Genomic DNA, 20,918 nt, shown 5'->3' with positions numbered 1-20,918 from the left:
CTCTAAACCTGCCGAGATAATCCATCCCACCTCACAGGTGTGCCATATCAAGATGCTGATTAGTGCACAGGTGTGGCTTAAACTGCCCACAATAAAGGCCATTCTGAAAGGTGCAGTTTTGTTTTATTGTAGGGTGGGGGGAGGTTGGTTTTCCAACAGTCAGTACTGACGAGTCCCCAGAAAAGTGGTGCATTTAGATTTTTGTTGAGTATAGAAACTTCAATTTCATACATGATCTTAATCAGAGGAAACACTATACTCATTTTATAATCTACACATTTTCTAATCTTGATCTATTTACTACCACAATGACAAATAGGCACGACACTAACAGAAATCACTCCCATTTCATTGACCATCCGCTGTATCACCATCCAACTCAAACTGCATTATTCATGGTGCCAAAATCTCCGTACAAAAGCAGCGTCAACATGCCTCCCCGCGAGTGAATCGAGGCAAAGGAAGAGCGACTTGGCTGAGCAATTCTATACTGAGTGTGCTCAGAAAAGCCGTAACAGTTCAAGCAAGTGAGTCGGCAGATGGCTGAGAGCTGTGCGACTTCAGTGTGTCGAAACAAACACTCCCACACACACACCTCGCTTCTATCTCGGATGACGAGTGGCAAGTCTGAAAAGCAGCCTGTGACATCACACACCATTAAAGAACAGGTAGATGAATCATTTTCGATCCCACCGAGTGCGAAAGCAAGGCTTGATAAAAGCGTTCCGGGTGGACAGAAAGGCAGGTAACGAACGGGAAGGCAAACTAAATATGAATTATAAAAGGTGGAAAAACAGGAGCGCTGGGGGATGGACTGATTTGATTAAACATGGAGGCTTGGTTGCGCACGGCATTGTTTACTATCTGCTTGAACTCGCTGAACTTGTGCTGGATGCTGCCGCGGATAAACAGAATCTTACCGCTGAACTAGAAATGACTCCGGAAATAAATAACCGTGTTTGCCGTGATGACTGACATTATACCAAATTGACATAACCACAGTAGCTGTTTGGTTAAATCATTTATGAGCTTTACACCTTCCGTTTGTTAGATACCGCAACGTTTTTTTGTTATTTCAAATATTTTTGTCATATAATACGGTGTCGGTACTCTTAATTTGTACCAACGAAACGTAAGTGTATATTCAGCTGTCTCCATCGCTCCTGCTTTTAAGAAACGTGAAAATATTTGCACCAATTCCAGCAGTGATGAATGAGCTTGTTCCGTCGCGTTTCCAAAATAAAGGCGTGAAATAACATGGGCGTGTTCGGAACTCCATGTGAATGAGTTGTTTTGGCAGGAATCCAGAGAGTTCCTCCGGCTGAGCCAGTTAAAACACAGATAGCTGCACAACTCATTGTTATGTCGGGTTCCGCCCCAGAGCTGGGATTTGTTGCGTCGAGTACAAAAGCACGGAAATCAAATAGTAACACAAACTGTGTTGGGAGGGAATATTCCAATCCTGCGGGGATGGAGTAATGTGACAGCAGGGTTATTTGGGGTTGAGGATACGTCCTTGGGGGGAGGTGGAACTGAACAAAGGCCTTCACATGCTCAGACAAGCACAGAAAGTGCAGCAGAACATTTGGTAATAAACACTCCCGTTATCCACCAACAGTGTTTACTACTGCGGCTTCACAATCAGGAAAAAAAATGTGAGGGGATACCTTGAAAAGTGTATAGGTGAGTTTGATTTAGCTAGGACCGATCCCAGATTGGTCTGGGCCATCAGATATAAGGCAAAATATAATTCCGGTTATACAAATACTACGGAAGCGTAGAGCTGCCAATGTGGAGGAAACATTTTTGGCTGGCGAGTATGTTCGAACATACTCGCAAATACGTGCGAACATACTCGCAAATACGTGCGAACATACTCGCAAATACGTGCGAACATACGCGCAAATACGTGCGAACATACTCGCAAATACGTTTGAACGTACATGTAGCTACATGCTACAAAGTTAGTAGACCTTCCTATAAGGCCACGGGGTATTCTCAAGCGTAATACCCCATTGCATTATGGGGCGATAAATGTCAAACCTAAATCATGCACGACAGACAAAACAAATCGTAAAAGTTACGAATAAACACTGTTTTTTGTCTACTTAATTGTCGAATGAATTAGGAATATGGCCCAAATGCCGAAAAAAAATTGGGTTTTGTTTACACTTGTGCATGCGCAAATAATACCCGGCGGCATTATGGGACGGTATGCTAACTTTGTAGCATAAGCCTACAAGTACTTTCGAACATATTTGCGAGTATGTTCGAAGATATTTGCGAGTATGTTCAAACGTATTTGCGAGTATGTTCGAACATATTTCAATACGTTCGGACATACTTACAAGTATGCTCGAACCTATTTGCGAGTATGTTCGAACATATTTCAATAACTTCGGACATATTTGCAAATATGTTTGAACATACTCGCCAGCCAAAATTGTTTACTCCACATTGGCAGCTTCCGTAAAATATAGCTAATATACGGTAACATTGAACTTTGGCAGGCATGCTAGGTCAAATCGTCATGCTAAGCTAACCTTAGCTAAGCAGACATGCAAAGACTGTTCATCTTTTCCTTCAATGCTTGCCAAGAAAGTAGATACTTGCATAGAAATGTCAACTGAAGTATTGTTCTGCACAAATTCCCATCAGGAGAATGTTACCCGCAATTCAAAATATATATGCCTGAAGATGCACTTTTCTTGGCGACAGACGGGTTTTATCACTTGGCATCATCCTTTGCAGTCGCTGTTCCACAACTACCCCTCCAGAGATAAGTCTGTCCTTCATCTGCTGTGTCTAAGCAGCGAACCCAGATTACATGGCCATGGAGGATTCCCTACAGGCTGCCTGCTCCTCCACCACATCTCCTGGACATAAATAAGGATGCTGCAGGAGAGAGGGAACAGACTTCCACTGTGCTCAGCTTTGTGATCTTGCTCGGGCCGTGGATCTTTGCAATCTCACGCGTCACGACTGCGGTAAGAATAGCTTCGGCGCTGTGATGGAGTCATGAATCGGGAGAGTTGAATGTGTGGTCTAATCACCATGGCACCTTAGGACAAGTTCATTGTGCGCGGTGTCTTTATAAAATCTACTGGAACGTAAGCTCACACTGCTTTCTGAGTCTTGGAAAAATGTTCCCGACTTAATAGTGTTACTTATTTAGCATGCAGCATTTTTTTTAGTGTAACTTCAGACTTGTGTTGTTTTTTTTTGTTTTTGTCTTGTGTACCCCACCTCTTACCCTAAATCACTTGGGATCGACTACAACCTCCTCGGTTGGGTGTCTGGAACTTGGCACTTATTGGGTCGCTGACAGTTTCAACATGATATAAAAATAATTAATAAAACTAAGAAACCAAAACACTATGGGCGGGTACAACCGATCGTTCCAACAATAATGTTAATCTGACCGCTAATTAATGCTGGCTAACTTACTAGCTCATAGCATGGCGCTATAGTAGCCACTTGTTGACGTACTGTAATTGTGTGTGAAGTTGTTTTTAAATCAGAGATGGGAAAACCAGGTTATGAAACTAAACCCTGCCACCGTTTGGCTTTAGCCACAGGTGCTTTTCGTAACGACCTCGTTTACCTGCCGGTTATGTACCTGTAGCTAAAGCCAAACTGTGGCAGAGTTTTTACTTTCTGGACCTGGATTTCCCCATCTCTGTTTTTCACCAAAAAGATGAGAGGAAATTTGATGTGAAATGGTTTCAGATCCATAATGTTCAACATTATCTGCTGACAAAAAAAAAAAAAAAAAAAAAAAAAAAAAAAAAAAAAAAAAAAAAAAGACTGAATCTAGACTAAAACGTTCACAGTTTTTGTTGACTAATACTAGATGAATAAAACTTACGTTTACGTGGACTAAAATAAAGACTAAAATGCTATATTATTGTCGACTAAAGGGACTAAATAAAAAGTTGGGTGATAAAAAAAAAAAAGTGATAAGTTCGGACTATGAAAAAAAATAAAAACTGGACTGACCCTGCCTTCACGTGCTATGGGAAAGATGGACCTTACCACTTGGAAGCTCCAAATTACGACCGAGTTGTGTTCATGTGCGTTTGTTGTTGTAGTTAAAAACTACACATAGCAGCTAATGTACTATTTGCTCGTCAAACCGAACAATTATGGCAAATAATGAGTTGTAAAGGACAGGACATTGAATTGTGTAGATTCTAAAACAACCTGCTAGCAGACAATAACTACCTTGTATAGTTCTCTCAACACAGAAACTCTGGTATCAAAATACATTCTCAGTTGTCCAGTAGAAAATACGACATGAGGGGCCGTTTACGTGCAGTTTTCACCTTAATTCCGACACCACATGAAAACGGCTGATAACGTTAACACTCCATGTAAGCGTATAATAGACAATATTTTTTTTCGAGCCGTTTCAATTCACAAATGTTTGACCATAACATGACATTCTATTCTTTTACCGTGCGTGTACTCGGATTCATATTGCAGATGCCTTGAAATAACATATCTCTTCGGTACACAGTGAGTAGAAAGCAGTGTTATATTTAGGTTTATAAATTTTGCAACACCCTGTGAAATATGAACGCGAGGAATCTTTTTTTTTTTTTACTTTCAGATATTTTACAGCCAAACAAATCAGTTTAACACTGCACACAAAAGCATCACTTTAAATAATCCTCCTCCACTTCTGAAAGGCTGATTTGCATTCTTCAGGAGGTATTTTTATTTTTCAAGATGCAGAGATTTATTTTTTTTTGCCTTTGCATGTTGCAGCAGCATGTTGACAATACTCTGGTGACTCCCCACCCCCCTGTTTTTTTTGTTTTTTTTTTTTTTCTCCCTTTAGATAACTGCCTTTAGCAGAAGATATCCTGTCGGCACCTGGCACCCAGGGGAAGGAGGGCCCCGATTCCCCTTGCCTTCCACACAGACGCGCACACACACAAATAGCTTCCCCTCCAAGCGTGGGCGTGTGTGCTATGAGAACACGTATCTGTACGTACATGCATTTGCCTCCTCTTGCACAACTGCGCTGCGTGCTTGTGTGTCATGTGTGTGTCTTGCTGGCGCTACTGCAGCATTATTATTATTAGGGGTGTGCTCAAAAAATCGATACGGCAATATATCGTTGCGGGCATCATTACAATACACGTATCGATACGCAGGCGTCAGAATCGATATTGCTTGCTAACTTTAAATAGGCAGTTAACGTTTGCCTTTGCAGCTTGCATTGTACCTAAAAAATAAAAAACCAGCGGCGTCTTTGAAGTTAATTGCCTTCAATTAATGCAAAATTGCTCACCAGTGATTGGACACTAAGAAAAATGAAAGCAAGGAAGAATATCAACATTTATTTACTTATAAACTTAACATGGCATGTGTCCAATTTTCCTATATTTTGTTTAAAAAAAACAAAATAAAACGTGTCTTATGTGGGAAACATATGTATCGCAATACGTATCGTATCGTGGCCCCTGTATCGTGATACGTATCGTATCGTGAGGTTGGCGGCAATACCCAGTCCTAATTATTATTGTGTGCTGGTGTTGTCTGTCAAATCCCCCCCCACACACACACACACACACACACCTCCCTGGTCCCAACCTGCTCCGGCTGGTTATATTGAAGCAACAGACAGCGTGGGCACACTCGTGCAAGCTCGGAGCAGCCCTGATCCCAGGCTGATAGAGACGGAGACTTGCTGAAGTTGAGAGAACCGCCTCGGGTTGTCTGCAGACCACAGGGAATATGCCCCCGAGTCACGCACGCACACACACGCAAGCACAAATAGAATAGAAGCCAAAAAACTGTGATAAATCCCTTCGCCTGAACGCTGACATTCGGCTCGGCGGCTGTCGACCCGAACGTCTGCAACTCGCGCTGTCATCCGAACCATTACCCATTTCAACCCCCCCCCCCCCCATTTGTTGACTTTTGCATTCATTTGCCCGCCGCCATCTATACACGCGTCTCGTAGCGTTTCTTTGTCCGCCGGCTAACTTGCTGTTCTTTTTTGTTCATTGGTACCATCAATCTTGCATGCTGAAAACCAATGCATCAGCAGTGTAATTTTGTAATCAGCACGGCGAGGAATACAAATCAGATCGGCAGCGGGCCTGTAAATGCATGTAATCCATCAGAATGAAACTGTTACAGACAACTGATAAACATGCATTTTTTTTTTTTTTTTAGGTGATTAGATGACTGAATAACAGATTGATCACTGCGTATACTCACAGTTTCCTTCTTCCTTTTAGCGTGAATCATGTTGATGGACGGGACGTGCAGACAGACAAGCCCGCAAACTAATCAATTCAATTATATTCACAATCAATTTGAATATTAAGAGAGTATAAAAAGAACGGCAGCAGCGTTTATAGTCATTAGAATGCATTCATGAGCGGTAAATTTCATTTATTATGCGATGGTATTTTATTGCCGAGTGATTTGGATTGTCTTAGTAAAAGCTTTTTTTTTGATTATACAATTAAATATGTCATTAAAAATGTCTGAACTAAACCAATATTGTTACCCGGAGTTGGCTGCCTGCTGATATCCATGCAAACCATTACAATTGAGTAAAGGATTCTCGTGTAATAAGAACCCACAAGGCGCTAACTAAATAAAAACTGAGCAAGTATGCAAAAGGTCTGTTTATCAAACATAAAATAGATTTGACTTTATGGAAGCGTTGTTGTATTCACGTCACAGAAAATTTACATTGACAAAAAAAATAAATCCCGTTTATCAGACTATTTGGGTTGGGGGGGGGGAGCTTTGTTATTTGTGAATTTTTTTAATATTTTTTTCTGTTTTAATGAATATTTTTTTCCGACATAAAAAATATTCAGAACAAGGGGGAATATTCAGAAAAAAAAGGAGGAAAAATTACTCTGAATAATTTTTTTCTCAGTTTTTCTGAATGTTTTTCTGTTTTTTTTTTTCTAACAAACAAAAAAATAATAATGAAGCTTGTGCTCTTTTTTTTTTTTGGTGGTGGAATTTCAGGAAAAACAGAAGGAAAAAAAAATACTCAGAAAAACTGAAAAAAAAACAAAATTTCCGTACCTTCAACTATATCACTTACTGCCTCAGTTAAGGTAAGTATACGAACATGTCAATCGATCGGAATGTTTTTAGTAAGTTTCTACAGAAGCATGCGAGAAAAGTGTCCGCAATTAGCAAGTCTGCAACAAGTTATTTGGAGTTGGAGGTAACAAAATACAAAAAACAAAAAAGCAGAAGCTGGTGCTGTTTTTTTTTTTTTTGGGGAATAATTTTTTTTCCACTCTTATTCTAAATATTTTTTTTCTGTTTTTTGGAGTAATTTTCTCTCTTGTTTTTCTGAATTTCAGAAAAACAAAACAAAAAAACAATAAAAACTCCCCCCAACATTAGAAAAAAAATAAAAATAGAATAAAAATTAGGGGAAAAAAATTAGGATAGTTTTGTTGTTGTTGTTGAAAAATCTAGCATATCTATGCTATATTCAAAAAAAAATAATTATAAAATGGTGTCTTCTGTTGCAAGTTACAGGTGCAATACCTGGCATCAGTACTCGCCCGTCCCTAATTATTCGGAATGATATTCCATATTTTGAATTTGTACAAATAAAGGCCAGACCCTAATAAATGCCTTATGTCTTATGAATGCTTTGCACTGTCAGGCCCTGGGCCACTAATATGAGAAAAGATGCTATATGTATTACTACTAATGCTAAATAATTCAGTTTGAAGCCATTGTTGCCACGTTATTTTGTGAGATCAGGCATCTCACAGAGCATTTCGGCAAGTGTCCTGCGCATGACCCAAACAATAAAGCAGCATCTTTGGAGTTGTGGTTAGCTAATTAGAGACCCCATGGAAAAAAAATACAGTTAATGGATAAAAAGAATAACAGCTTTTAATGTCGCAATAAAAACACAGCTCTTACATTTGCTTTAATTTGTTCATGTTGGCTGGAAAATAAAGCTTATTAGTCTTCATAGCCCAAATGTCATGCCTGCTTCGCCCTTCCGCCGCCGAGCGCTTTGAAATGCCAGTGGGCGGAGCGACGTCGCGGGGAAAAAGTTTGGCCCGTTTTAAGTCGGAGGCGGGGAGTTTTGAAAGCGCCTGCCAAAGTCATCATCGATTGATCGCTAACGATCAGCTATACCCTCACTTCCCGTGGATGTATGACGGTCATTTTCTACAACGGGGCCGAGAGAATAATATCACTTATTGCTCTTTCATTGCAAGCGGCAGTTATTCTTAGCTCTACATAACCGGAGGGAGTGCCAGCGGAAGATGTAGCGGCTGACATTGTTTCCCCCGGTAGTCAAAGTATTGGACCTGTGCAGCTTGGCCCGGCTGCGGCTATCTCAATGAAAGATTAATGAGGCTCTTCAGGTAGATACAAAGCGAAGTGTCTTGTTTATTAATGCGCTGTGATTGAATCCATTAGTTGCCTTGTGCAAACTAATCGTCGTATAATGCGTGTTGTCATTTCAGGCTAACTGCTCATAATGTATTCCTCCCCCGTCTTTGAAAATGCTGTTATTTTCTAATAGACTGATAGAAATAATGTTGTGTCAGGAATAAGGATTCCCTCCCCTTTGCGCCACCCCGCCCGGCCAAGTCAACTGTAAGCATGTTTCACATTCACATTGATTGCTGAATGGGCTGTTTGCTCTTCTCTCATATGCATGCATGCTTATAGGGATTTCATTGGCATGTGCAGCAGATTTGGGTGAAGTCCTACCTGTCATATTTAATGTCTTCCGAGCGGAGTGCCATTTAGCTTGAAAGGGTGAAGAGTTTGTCAAGGAAATTGGGTCAAATCCCTCCTGGAATATTAGCGAGATAACCTTTCCCATCTGTGCGATATCTTTTAAAAAAAGAAAAAAAAAAAAAAAAAAGCATCAGCACAGAGGCGACTCCGGGGACGAGCATTATTGACTCGTAATGGCGGATCTAACGGTATTACTTGCACTGAAAGCTAAAATAAAGAAATAGCATTGCAGGAGCACAACGGCATCATTATCAAACTGGCTGACATCCAGCCCGCCATCTTCGGGGATCAATTTCATCAAAGCGTAATGTACCTCTTTTTATTCTCCAAGTGAGAAGCAGAGTTTGGTGATCTCAAGGTGCGCAGAGACTTTGAAGTGCAAAAGAGTCAGAGATGGAAGATTCGGAGCGGCGCTTTTTGGCTCCCTCGGCGAGACTATGACCTCCGGTGAGCGGAGCCAACCTGAACAAATTGAAAAGAAGTTTGAGAGCGCGGCGCGCCGCAGTTCGGTGTACGCCGTGGAAAATAAACCTTGTGGAAATACCTGTCAGGATCAATTTGAATGCCAAAGAGTTGCAAATGACCTTTTTTTTTTTTTTTTTTTTTTTTTTTTAAATGGACTCCCCAGGCCAAACCGTGTGACATGTAGAACCTCGAAGGTCGAACACAATCTGTTTGGGAACGTCGCTTTACTTGAGGTTCAACTGAAATAACCCTCCATATGAAATAATGCAAATTGTTTGAAGCCATTCCAAGGGTAAACTGTCGCCATCATAAAACTTTTATTAACTTTGAAAGCAAAGTTAAACAATAAAAGTCACTTTTAATGGTCATAAAATGGTCAAAAATTCTGCTACTGGTCTATAAATCACTGGATGGTTTGGGTTCTGAATAGATTCAAGAAATGCTGATTGAGTACAAACCCAGCAGGGCTCTGACATCTACAGACTTGGGCTAACTAGTGGAATGCAGAGTTTGAAGTAAACATGGTGAAGCTGCATTTAGCTGTTATGCTGCACACAAATGGAATAAGCCGTGAAGTCCAAATCCAGGTTAAAAACTTTGCATTTTTTCACATACCTTTGATTCAGATGTTTTAAACATTTAAAAAATTATAATTTCTTTTAATTATTTGAGTTTGTTTTAAACTTATAACACATATAATGTTCAGTTTGTAAATAATAATAATAACAATAAAAAAATAAAATTAAAAAAATGACCTTATATGACGCGTTTTGTGAGTTTGGTCATGTGACATTCACAAGCTGAACAGTGATTGGTCAACTTGTTACCTGAGCAACTGGGATGTCTTTTTCAGTCACTAGCATGAAACAAAATGGCCGCCCCCAGAGATAGACAATAGTAATGGGTAGATTTTATGTTTTAATTCATATTTGAACGCATAGACAATGTTCTTGTAGAGATTTTATTTTTTTTTTGTGGTGGTGATCTCCCCTTTTTTTTTTAAAAAACAAAATTTTAGTAAACCATGTTACCATTTTACATGAAGCTACATCATACAGGCATTGTCATTTATCAAAGCAAAAACTGCTGTTACATGATAGGAAATAAAAGTGATAAACATTTTTGTTTGATATAATGCCAAACAATACATTGAGTTACTCATGCATCCACTTTTACAGAACATTAGATAATGATTAATTTGCATGCCAACTTGGAGTTTGTAACCCATGTCCTCATGAAGGTAAACAAATGTCATGTGTGTTTTTGTTTTGTTTTCTACAGTCAGACTCATCACCTCGTCAGCATCGCATTTGTTGCATCTGGGCGACATTTATCATCTTATTATGCAGACAGACGCGAGCAGACGCGCGCTATAAATAAAACCGCGTGGCTTATTCAGGTTCAAGTCGACGTCAAAGACGTCTGCCAGTCGCATGGGAAAGCAACTTCACAAAAGGACGGCGCAACAAATATTGCACACGGAGAGAACGTGGGAACAAAAGGCGCAGATTGTGTGTCACTCGGCGGCGCTTGGTGCCACCCAATGTACCACATCAGTCTGTTGGAACAAAAGCTGTTTGCGAGTTGCTGCGGATGGTCGTTTGAGGACGGTTTGCTCAAGCCTGAATGAGGATTATGGACTTTAAGGGGGAGAGCCGGGCGGACTGGAGTGGTGCTTGGGTTATGATTATAAACAACTCTCTTGGGGGGGCAGCCACACAAAAGATTTAATAGACTGTTAATGAGGCCTAACAAATGGGACCTCTCACCTTTGATTTTGCCGAAACTGTGACACTAAGTTGTTTCAGTTGAAAGACTTAAAATGGACATAGCTAAGGGCATTAGGTAAACACGAGAGGTGTTAAAAAAAAAAAAAAAAACGATTCGGCGATATATCGCGATACTACATCGTGCAATTCTTGAATAGATTCAATAGGCAGCTGAATCGATTTTTAAACTTCCATTTTTAATGGAAAAATATTCAACAAAACGGCTTACTTCGGGTTAAGAATGTTATATGAACGGAACGTTAAGCCTTAATATTTTATTTTAATGCTGTTCAAACATGAAACAGATTACAACCTGTATAAGACTGTTGTTAATTAGTTCACACAAAAGGAAGTTTTCTTTGCAAATTTGTTGAAGAACATTTTGCACAAATAAGTAGACCCTGAGAAAACGACTGATAACTTGTTAAAAACTCCTTCTCAGTCTTCACCTTTGGGCTTCTGTTAATGTGTGGTGGTGATTTATTTTCCTACCCCAAGCCTGTATTTTGCCATTTTGTGTTTGTTTTGTCAACAACGGGACGTTTTTGTGGACAGACGGTTGTGGAACCCTCCACCCATTACTCTGCGTCACAAAATCAGAATTCTCACTTTAAAATCATAATCCTGAGAATAAAATGATGTCACTTCACTGGTCCTAATCCTCTTCCGTACTACTCGTATATGCTGAGCACTGTATGTATATAACGTATTTCAATTAATCGCATTGTAACACTATAGAAAGTGGACAATTTCCTGTCGTCCATTCACCGGACAGAACCGTGTCTCACTCCAAGCTCAACAAGTGTACCAAAGCATGCCAATGTACCAGCTCAACAAAGAGGTATTGAAGAGTGGGACTATGGACCCTTTACAAAGGAATAGCAATAAAACGTGTACTGTACCAAACTGAGGTGCAGCGTCAGTGGAATGAGCAAAACAATAGCTGACGGAATTGTAATCTGCCGTTTATTTCACTCATTAAATAGTGTGAGTTAGTGGCCAGTGCATGGTGCTGATAGAGTCGGTGGCAGTGCTGGAAAAACACGTCCCAACAAAGAGCAAACACTTCTTTATCTGCGCCACATGCAGTATTTACACAGACCTCGCTCTACTTCTATTGTTCCTGTCCTAAACACACCTGCAATTCCTTCCTTCCTGCGCCGAGTTTCCCACAAATCCAATCGGACGAGCTGAAAGGGAGACTCGCGGTGATGTAATTATTTCTCCAGGTTCCCAGGATACACTGAAAAGAAAACAGAAGGAGGAAGAGGGGGCGTGATTCAGGACCATGGCTCAAAAAGCAAAGCCAGTTTCGATGCTTTTTTAAAAGGCGGCCGGGGTGTAAAGCGATTCCGGATTATCCTGATACATGATTTAATGGCACATTCTCCATTGGTTCAGCCCCCCTGAGCATTCAGCAGGATGTATGCTTGTGGGCTCGTCCAGCCCAACAAACAAATACGTTTTTTTTTTGTTTTTTTTTCACGGCAGCTTTGAGCAATGTATTTATTTCAATCTGCATGAACAGCTTGTTGAGTTTTTTTGCACATTTCCGTAAAAAGTCTGTGATCAAGAGTTTAAATGCACACCGTTAGGTAGACTTCTCATGAAATTTAATTTATTGAAAATTCTGCCTTTGAAACATATGATTGCTTAGTTTGTCTAGTCATTTTTAAATTGTTATTTTTTTTAAGTAAAACCTCAATGTAGGCGTCTCAATGACATTGCTTGGAAAGCTTAAAAACATTAACAGTTAAAAGCTATTTTTTTGGGGTGTGCATTTATTACATTTCCCTTCCTACAGTACTTCCTAAAACATCCATGGCAGCTGTGTATCTGAGAAATGTCTTTCACTAACTTAAACTTTAAAATTATTTGTGTTTGTATTTGTCCTTGTGGCCGCTGTGGATTGAAAAGCTCTCGAGAGAAGATGCAGATGAGTACTCTTTCATTACTTTTGAGTGGTATTCAGTGCTTTTTCAGAAATAACCTTCCTTGACTTTGTTTTTCAAGCAAGCCGAAGTGTCTCGGGATTTATCTGTGACTGAGACACAATGGCTTTGCGTCACATGACTGGCCACATGCTTAATGCAGAGACAGAGTTTATGGAGAACATGAAAATCTGGAGGTCCTTGATGCGTTTCATGAGACAAGTTGAACGTTCTGAATTTGAACAAAACTGTTGGAAAACTTGGGATGTCCCGTTTTGACATTTTTTCAGCCTTTTTCCAACAACCAGGCGGATTTTGCCAACCTCATTGCTTTGTTTTTATTTAAGAAAAAGACTTCTCTTAGGGGTTATTTAAAAATACTGAAAGAAGAAGTACTTAAAAATTAGCGCAAAGCTAAGGATGGTAGTTTTTTTATTGTTTTTTTTTACGCATTAATATTAAAAATCATAAAGTAGATGAGGCACATCAGCATTTTGTTTTTATGCTTCAAAATTAACAATTTTTACACTTGTATGAGCATTAAAAGGGATATATGGATGTTTTAATGGCTTGAAAACAAATAGTTGGGTCTCCAGGGGGTCTGCCCACCATCAAGTGTGAAATTAAACAACCGAGTACATCTTTTTGTTATCTGCTTATGTCTGGAAATGCGTCTGTAAGCGAGGCGTTCTGAATTTCTGCCTCACTGTTACTAATGGTGCAGCTATTTTACATTAGAACCACCCCCACACTGAGATTCTCCACTCACAAAATGGCCGGCTAAAGCTAGGCTGGAGTGAATATCCGCCATCATCTTGAAGCCACGGTCAGACTAGCGAGAAATTGCGCCGAGTTCGGTTGGACGCGCAGATTAGCATTAGCTAACATTTTTAGCTTCTGATAAACATCTAAAGAACAGAAGGCTGCAATACCAAACAATTAGCTATGGTCAAGCATTTCTAACCCACCGGTCTTGTACCGAATCAAACAATTTAGTTAAGGTTACCAGATTTTCAAAATAAAAAACAGTATACAATAAATTCTAACCTGGAACTATTCATAACAAACTGGTCAGTGTGGTGACCAGTGTTTGTTATTACTTAAGCTAATGCTAAATGCTAGCGTGGGTGACAGTTCAACAGCACTCAGCCACGCTAGCTGTGGCGTTAACCTCACGCCCGCATTGTAACATTAGCTTGCGTTGTGTCCAACCAACGATCGCAGCAATGGCCAAGTCGGACTACATTTCCCATGATTCTTAGACATAAACAGAAAGTAGTTCAAGTTCATGTCTGACAAAAATATGCCTGATGGCAATTCAGTAGGCATAATCTGAGATACTAAATTTTTACTTTTGTTTGTTTTTTTCCCCCAGCATGCATCAGATCGTTTTTTTTTATGGTCCCTTCACCACATCTCAAGAAATTTGATGGATGTGAGTGCCTAAAACACACATCAGACAAAAAGATAGAGGAAGTAGGGACAGTATTGTCAATGTAAGAGAGGCTTCCCCCCTCAAAATCATGAGAAAAGCATCGACTAATTTGAATGTATGCAAAATAAAAGGATTCCTTTTGTCTTTCGAGGGCTTTTTGTGTTTTTGCCCATTAGTGCTTAGTTGACAGAGTCCTGGACTAAGCTGAAGAAGAATGTGAGTACTGTCCCAGCCATGGCACAGTCCCAAAAGAGGAGGGGGGTGCAAACGGGGTGCACAAGAGGGCACACATTCACGCTTCACCCCCAACTCACCATCCTCCCTCCTTCCTCCCATCGGCTTTTCTCAGCTATATTGCAAAGTCTACCAAAGTGAATACAGTATGTGATCTTTTCAATGAGCTGGAGAAAATGGTTTGCTGTTCTACCCCCCAGCTTGCATCCTCGTCTCCCAGCATTGATAAATCTGTGTTTCATTCCCCCGACGGCTTGTTCGCTTACTTTGTGTTTGACGTTCATTTGTAACAACTTCAAAACACACTGGCACGGAATACACAGATGTTAGTCATGAAATATTTATCCAATGAATTGTAACCTGAATTCTTCGCTTGTCTTGTGAGCTTAGCCAACATGTGTATTATTAATGATGGATGACGATATTTTTTTTTATTTTTTATTTTTGGCGGCTCTGTGTTGATTTGTAAAATAGCTGTATGAGTGCTTTTTATTTTTCATTCCTACAAAAGCGTGGAGCCGATGATGAATGATTGGAGGCGGTTTAAAAACAGCAAGCTCAGGTCTCCTTTCACTGGCGCTTCATCTGAAATCCATCTTTATCTGCTCTCCAATGGTGATGACCGGCCATTTAAAGATACTCGGGCTGTCTACTGAGACAGAGCCAGGAGTATTTGAGCCCGAGCCCGGATCCTTTTCTCTCCCACTGCTTTGACACATAAATAAAAGAGAGTAATCATGCTCGGTGGCTGCCTGAGCCGCATGCTAATTTGGTTTAAAGTGCCCTTTAACCAATGCACCAAATCAAAAGGACAAACTTTTGGCACCTAACAATTTGTCGAGAGCTGTCGCCCGTACATAACTTGGGCAGTCCTGCCTTATTTTGTCTTCGGGAACACAAAACCAATAATGACTAATCATGTGAGGTCCATGTGAGGAAGTGGGAAAACCTCCAGGCGCTCAAATAAGAATAAATCTAGCATGCTTTGTTGTGATTTGTTTTAAATCAGGCAGAAGATTTTTCCTATTAAGTGGTGAATAAAACAGCAAGTGGTGGGAAATTCTGAGGGCGAGATTAATTGGCATGCAAGCAGAGTAACGGCCCACAGTCTGCCGATCACAGGACTAGCCAAGCATGACAAGCATAGCCTATCTTCTACTTTTCATTAGGCCACGGATGGGGCCAGCCACAAGCTTTATGCTAAACAGGGTTGATATGGCTGGCTCAGTCTCCCAAAGACCTTTACACCCTCAAAACAATACGGCAGGATATATACAAACAAAACTAAACAACAAAAACGATGAAGCAAACAAAAGGAGTCCGTCGTCGGAAATGAGGAGGAAGTGCGGATTCTGAAGTCCAGACATTGATGTGGTGAATCAATGAATAACTGTCTGCAAATGATTAACTAGGCTTTATTCTGGGAGCACCTTGCTCAATTTTCAAAATGTACGTTTCCTTTATTGGGATCTATGAACTGGCGGGAATATTAGTTATACACAATGAGGTGAAGTCCTTTATTTTAGCCTGACATGGGTTCAACTTAACCCACCCAAACAATATAAACACCCAAAAAAATATGGCACTTCACCATGTTGATGCATTTAAAAAAAACAAAATGTTTTACAATAACTAGTATTTTTTTTCAAGGAAATTGCTCATACTAAATGAATTAAATGACCCAACATGACATGATGGTCACAGTAAAATTAATTCTGACGTCTACAAAAACATTTTAAAAAAATGCACGCAAACTCATCAGGAGTAGCGTCATGCAACAAGATGATGACACAAAACGTACAGTCAACAGAACAAAGGACTTCATTACGTATGGAAACTGGCCAAGTCAATAACCGGACCTTAACCCCTCAGAAACAAACAAACAACTAAAAGATATAGACCTGGAAGAGCATTTCAAATACTCTATATGATGAAACACAAGCAAAACTTGCTCGTCACTCATCATTAAGCTAAGCTAACCTGATGAGTATGGTCTGTCACTTATAGCGTAGTAAAGAAAAGTAAAATCGTCACTGTCATTATGCTAAGCTAACTTGATAAGTATAACGTTTCACTTATAGCACAGTGAAGAAAACAGTACTCCACTTTCATTATGCTAAGCTAACCTGATAACTTGTATTTCACTTGCAGCACAGTAAAGAAAAACGGCACTCTTCACTTTCATTATGCTAAGCTAACCTGGAAGGAGTGGTGTTTTATAGCACAAGTAAAGAATCTCTTCACTTGCATTATGCTAAGATAACCTGATAGGTACGGGCTATCATTTGTAGCACAGTAAAGAAAACCATTCATAACTGTCATTATGCTAAGCTAGCTTGATAAGTACGCTCTTTCACTTACAGCAAAATTACTACTTTCATTATGCTAAATTGACCTGATAAGGTTAGCGTTTTATGGATAGCACAGTAAAGAAAGCGGTAACTTATTTACTTAGTTAATAGAACATATGACTCAATAAATATTTTAGGATTCTACTGACAATATGAGAATGAGAAACCTCAGTATACTGTATGCCTATAGAGTGCACTGGTTTGGAAAAAGGTGTGTGCAGATATTATGAGAGCGCTGAGTAACACATGCTCTTCATTTCACAGCAGGCAGCTCCCAAATATGCATTCCAGGCATCTTGAGCTGTGTCAATATATGTGACACCATTGGCAGGCAAAAGATTACATACTTGAGGCTTAAACAGGAGGACGGGCAGCAGTCCCAAGAATGTGGTGTCTATTTGCTCAGTCAGACCATCTCCGAATGTGATCTAAGAGATTCAATCTCAATGTGTCCTGATGGCGTTTACCCCTCACCATGTCAATTTCAGCCCGTTTGCTGTTTCTGTTCCAAATCTATGCTAAGCTAACAGCTTTTTACCTTAACCACCACCCGATACGTTCTGACAATTTTTTGGGAGTAAGCCCTACTTTAGTTTAGTTTGATTGGAGAGTCTTAAATCAGTTTTTTCGTCATGCAATCAATAGGCAGTTTTACTGCCACACGTTATAAAAAAAAAACAGTGCCAGCCGATTACGTGCATTCATCAGATTATTTCATACACCAGCATCACTTTGAAAAGAGACACAATGCTGCCATCCGCTGGCCATAGTTAGTTTGTGTTTTTGATTCCACACCCCATTGACCAGGCAGCGCTGCACTTAGCCGTTGCACTTCACATTGATTTAAAAAAAAAACAACAACAACAACAAAAAAACGTAGATGACGTCATTTAACGTTTTTGGCGGCATACATTGTGATTTTACTAATCGTTATTAAACGTTTTTGGCAGTCAAAGAGTTAACTGGCAATCACTATGCACACTGACCACTGCGATGCGAGTCTTCATGCGCAGATTTCTCAGTACACAAGTCAGACATTACGCACACACCTTTAAAAATGTATTTCAGGTGGGTATAATGGTGTTTATGTCAGTATTGTGCTATGCAAAAACACCAGTTCTTTAACATTCTGTGAAATTGATAGCCCTCTTTTTCTTGGTGAAGGAATGTAAGGAGCTTGGAAAATGCGTAAAAGAGTTGTATATCCTATCCTGGTGGATACGAATGATCTCAGCTCTATAGCTATCAGCGTAGGGACTTTCTTTATGGATATCGTCTCTCAACTGAGAAGACACCTCCAGTTCATCATAGGATGCTTTTTCATTGGCTCTTAATGGCCAAGAGGCACATAAAGAGAGAAGAGGGAAGGCCGGGATCTTGTCTCCCCCCACACTATTCTCTTCTCCCCAAGTGTCTCTTCAAAATGACTAAAGAATGCTGAGGGTTTGAATTTAAACTCTGCGCGCCATGTTATTTCTAAAGTCGAGATTAAAGCCGTCATTATACGGCCAATGGAAAAGCTGATTTTGCCTTATGTCCAAGGGTTTGTTCAATCTGGACGTGGGCAAACGATAAATTGACATTTGGACCACTGCTTAAACGACAAAAACGCCCAATTTCTGCCAGATTGTATTTTTCAGTCAAGCATGTGGGGTATGTATTCACAGCCACGGAAGTGTTAATAACGTGCCAAACAATTATGTCACAGTCTTTGGTCTCCCATGTGAGAAAGTTAGCCCTTGCTCCCCTGCTGCATTACAGTATGCAAATAGGAAGCGTCTGAGACCCGACAGCTCATAGATCCGGGTCAGGCAACTGTTTTGCAGAAACATGAATGGCAACTGTAGGCGTTTGAGTAAGTGTGCGGGTGGGTTTTTGGGGGGTGGGGTTAATAATAGATGTGAATTAGTGCACTATTCCATGGGAAATGGATTGTGAATAAAGCGGGCGGGCTTTTTGTTCAAGGGTAAAAACAAGGGAAGTGGGAATGATGAGGGCTAAAGTTTGCATATGTTGACTCTTTTAGCGCTGTTGAACAGTCAACCAAGATAGCATTTAGCATTAGCTCAAGCAGTACCACTACCAGCAGTCACCAGATTCATTTTGTTATAAAAAGTTCCTGGTGAGGATATATTGCTGCAGGGGTGTCCAAACTTTTGCATTTGAGGGCCACATACAGAAAATCCGAAGGACGCAAGGGCCACATAATGTTATGAAGAGAAATTGTGTTTAGTCCTAAAAATTGTACAAATCATTTATTTGTGCTTTTGCATATTTAGAAAAATGCTACAGTATATAAACCAATTTATTTGTAATATGGCAGTAGGGTTATTGTAGTTTTGGAATTTTTCATTTTATTTCGTTTTGAGTTTTGTTTTTTAATTTAGTTAGTTTTAATTAGTTTTCAGCGTGGTTCTGTAAGTTTTTATTAGTTTTAGCTTAATAAATGCTTAGTTTTAATTTAGTGAGTTTCAGTATTAGTTTCAGTTTTTTTTATGTGTATTACTTGTGCGCAATATTTAAAAAAAAAACACCATGGGCGTGACGTCAGTTATATTCCGGTTTATATCAAAATAAATCTACTAAAAATCACATTTAAAATCATCCCCAAAGGGTCACGCATTAAATTAATTACCAAAGACTAAAACGAAGGATATTTTTGCTATAATTATAGTTAGTTTTATTTTAGTTAGTTTTGTAAACATAAAATGTAGTTTCAGTTAGTTTTCTTTTTTTTTTTTAAAAAGCATCTTCATTTTTATTTTATTTCGTTAATGAAAATGTTTTTGGAATTTTAGTTTTAGTTTTTTCGTTACTTTTAGTGAACTAAAATAACCTTTAATAGCACCTGTGTTTTTCGACATCCTCCCTTCTTACTTTGACCATCTCCAAACATTTTGGTTGAACTGAGTCAAATGCCATTTTTAGCATATGTCGCGGGCCACTAAAAAATGGACGGCGGGCCGCAACTGGCCCCCGGGCCGTAGTTTGGACGCACCTGATATATCGTATATTTGATTTTCAGCAAAATTGTCGTGTCCCGCTTTTTGATTTTGACAATCTGGTCAGCCAACCGTAACACTCACGATAACAACACACGACTGTTTGTTGTCGTCTTTGACCGGAGTTGTGGTTGAAAGAAGCTATGGAATCCTGTCTCGTGAAAAGAGTAGGTTACCATGACAACAATTTGGACTTGGCACACTTTCAGCACGACTGACTCTTTCACATTCCAGCAAGCCAGTTGGAGGTATTTGAGGGTTGTTGGTTTTTTTTTTGGTTTTTTTTGACACCAGTAAAGTTTTAAAAGGACAGAATGTAATTCATGTCAGCTATGTATATTTTCACCTCGCGCATTTGTCAACGCCGGCTCTCAAAACACCTTCGCAGTGGCAAAGAGAAATGAGACTGCGGAAGCGCAGTCAATCCTGCTGTGTGACAGAAGCTGGAAAGATCATAAAAACCTACAGGGATTATACTTGTACTCTTTCTTTCCACTTTAAAAAAAAAAAAAAAGCCATAAGCCGGCGTGATGAAGAAAACAGCTTGGAGCGAGGATGATTTATGAGAAACCGACAGATAATAAAATTGCCTAAACATGTATTATTGATTGTTTTTTTTTTCCCCCTCTTTAGTTCTCATGAATAACCGTCTGTCATAAATTACCAGGTTCATTTACATTGCACCAAGACTGGCTTGTGGGAGATTGTAAAAATTGTGATGGGGTCAAAGCGACCTCCGTGCTCTATAAATTATGCGTCCGGTGCATGTTTAATCACATGCTGGTGAACAAACCCTGGCTTGACCTTCTCATAATTAAAATGCAAAGTAACCTGTTGGCTGTCCGTCGCTGTGATTGGACGCGACGTGGCGCGAGCTGACGGGCTTCCGCCAAAATCCCGCTCCATGTGGCAGACGGCTTTGCTCGTTGTTTTCAAGTCGACTCCAGCAAATCGTTTATCTTGAT

At 39.9% G+C, this 20,918-nt stretch overlaps 1 protein-coding gene across 2 annotated transcripts in view; it reads right to left on the bottom strand.

Annotated features, from left to right (window-relative positions):
- adarb2 (adenosine deaminase RNA specific B2 (inactive)) overlaps window positions 1–20,918 on the bottom strand; it is a 318,324-nt gene that overhangs the window by 288,856 nt on the left and 8,550 nt on the right. For both annotated transcript variants that reach the window (XM_077509148.1, XM_077509142.1), the window contains exons 3-6: window positions 20,785–20,912; window positions 12,139–12,243; window positions 9,080–9,228; window positions 8,737–8,862 (exon numbers count right to left, since the gene is read on the bottom strand). The gene's annotated coding sequence lies outside the window, so the exon portion shown is untranslated. The remainder of the gene's footprint in view (window positions 1–8,736; window positions 8,863–9,079; window positions 9,229–12,138; window positions 12,244–20,784; window positions 20,913–20,918) is intronic.

Source organism: Festucalex cinctus, chromosome 20 (assembly GCF_051991245.1).
Source record: "Festucalex cinctus isolate MCC-2025b chromosome 20, RoL_Fcin_1.0, whole genome shotgun sequence".
In the NCBI taxonomy this organism is placed as follows: Eukaryota; Metazoa; Chordata; class Actinopteri; order Syngnathiformes; family Syngnathidae; genus Festucalex; species Festucalex cinctus.
Note: the sequence above shows the minus strand (reverse complement) of the source record. Positions and strands in the feature narration are given on the sequence as shown.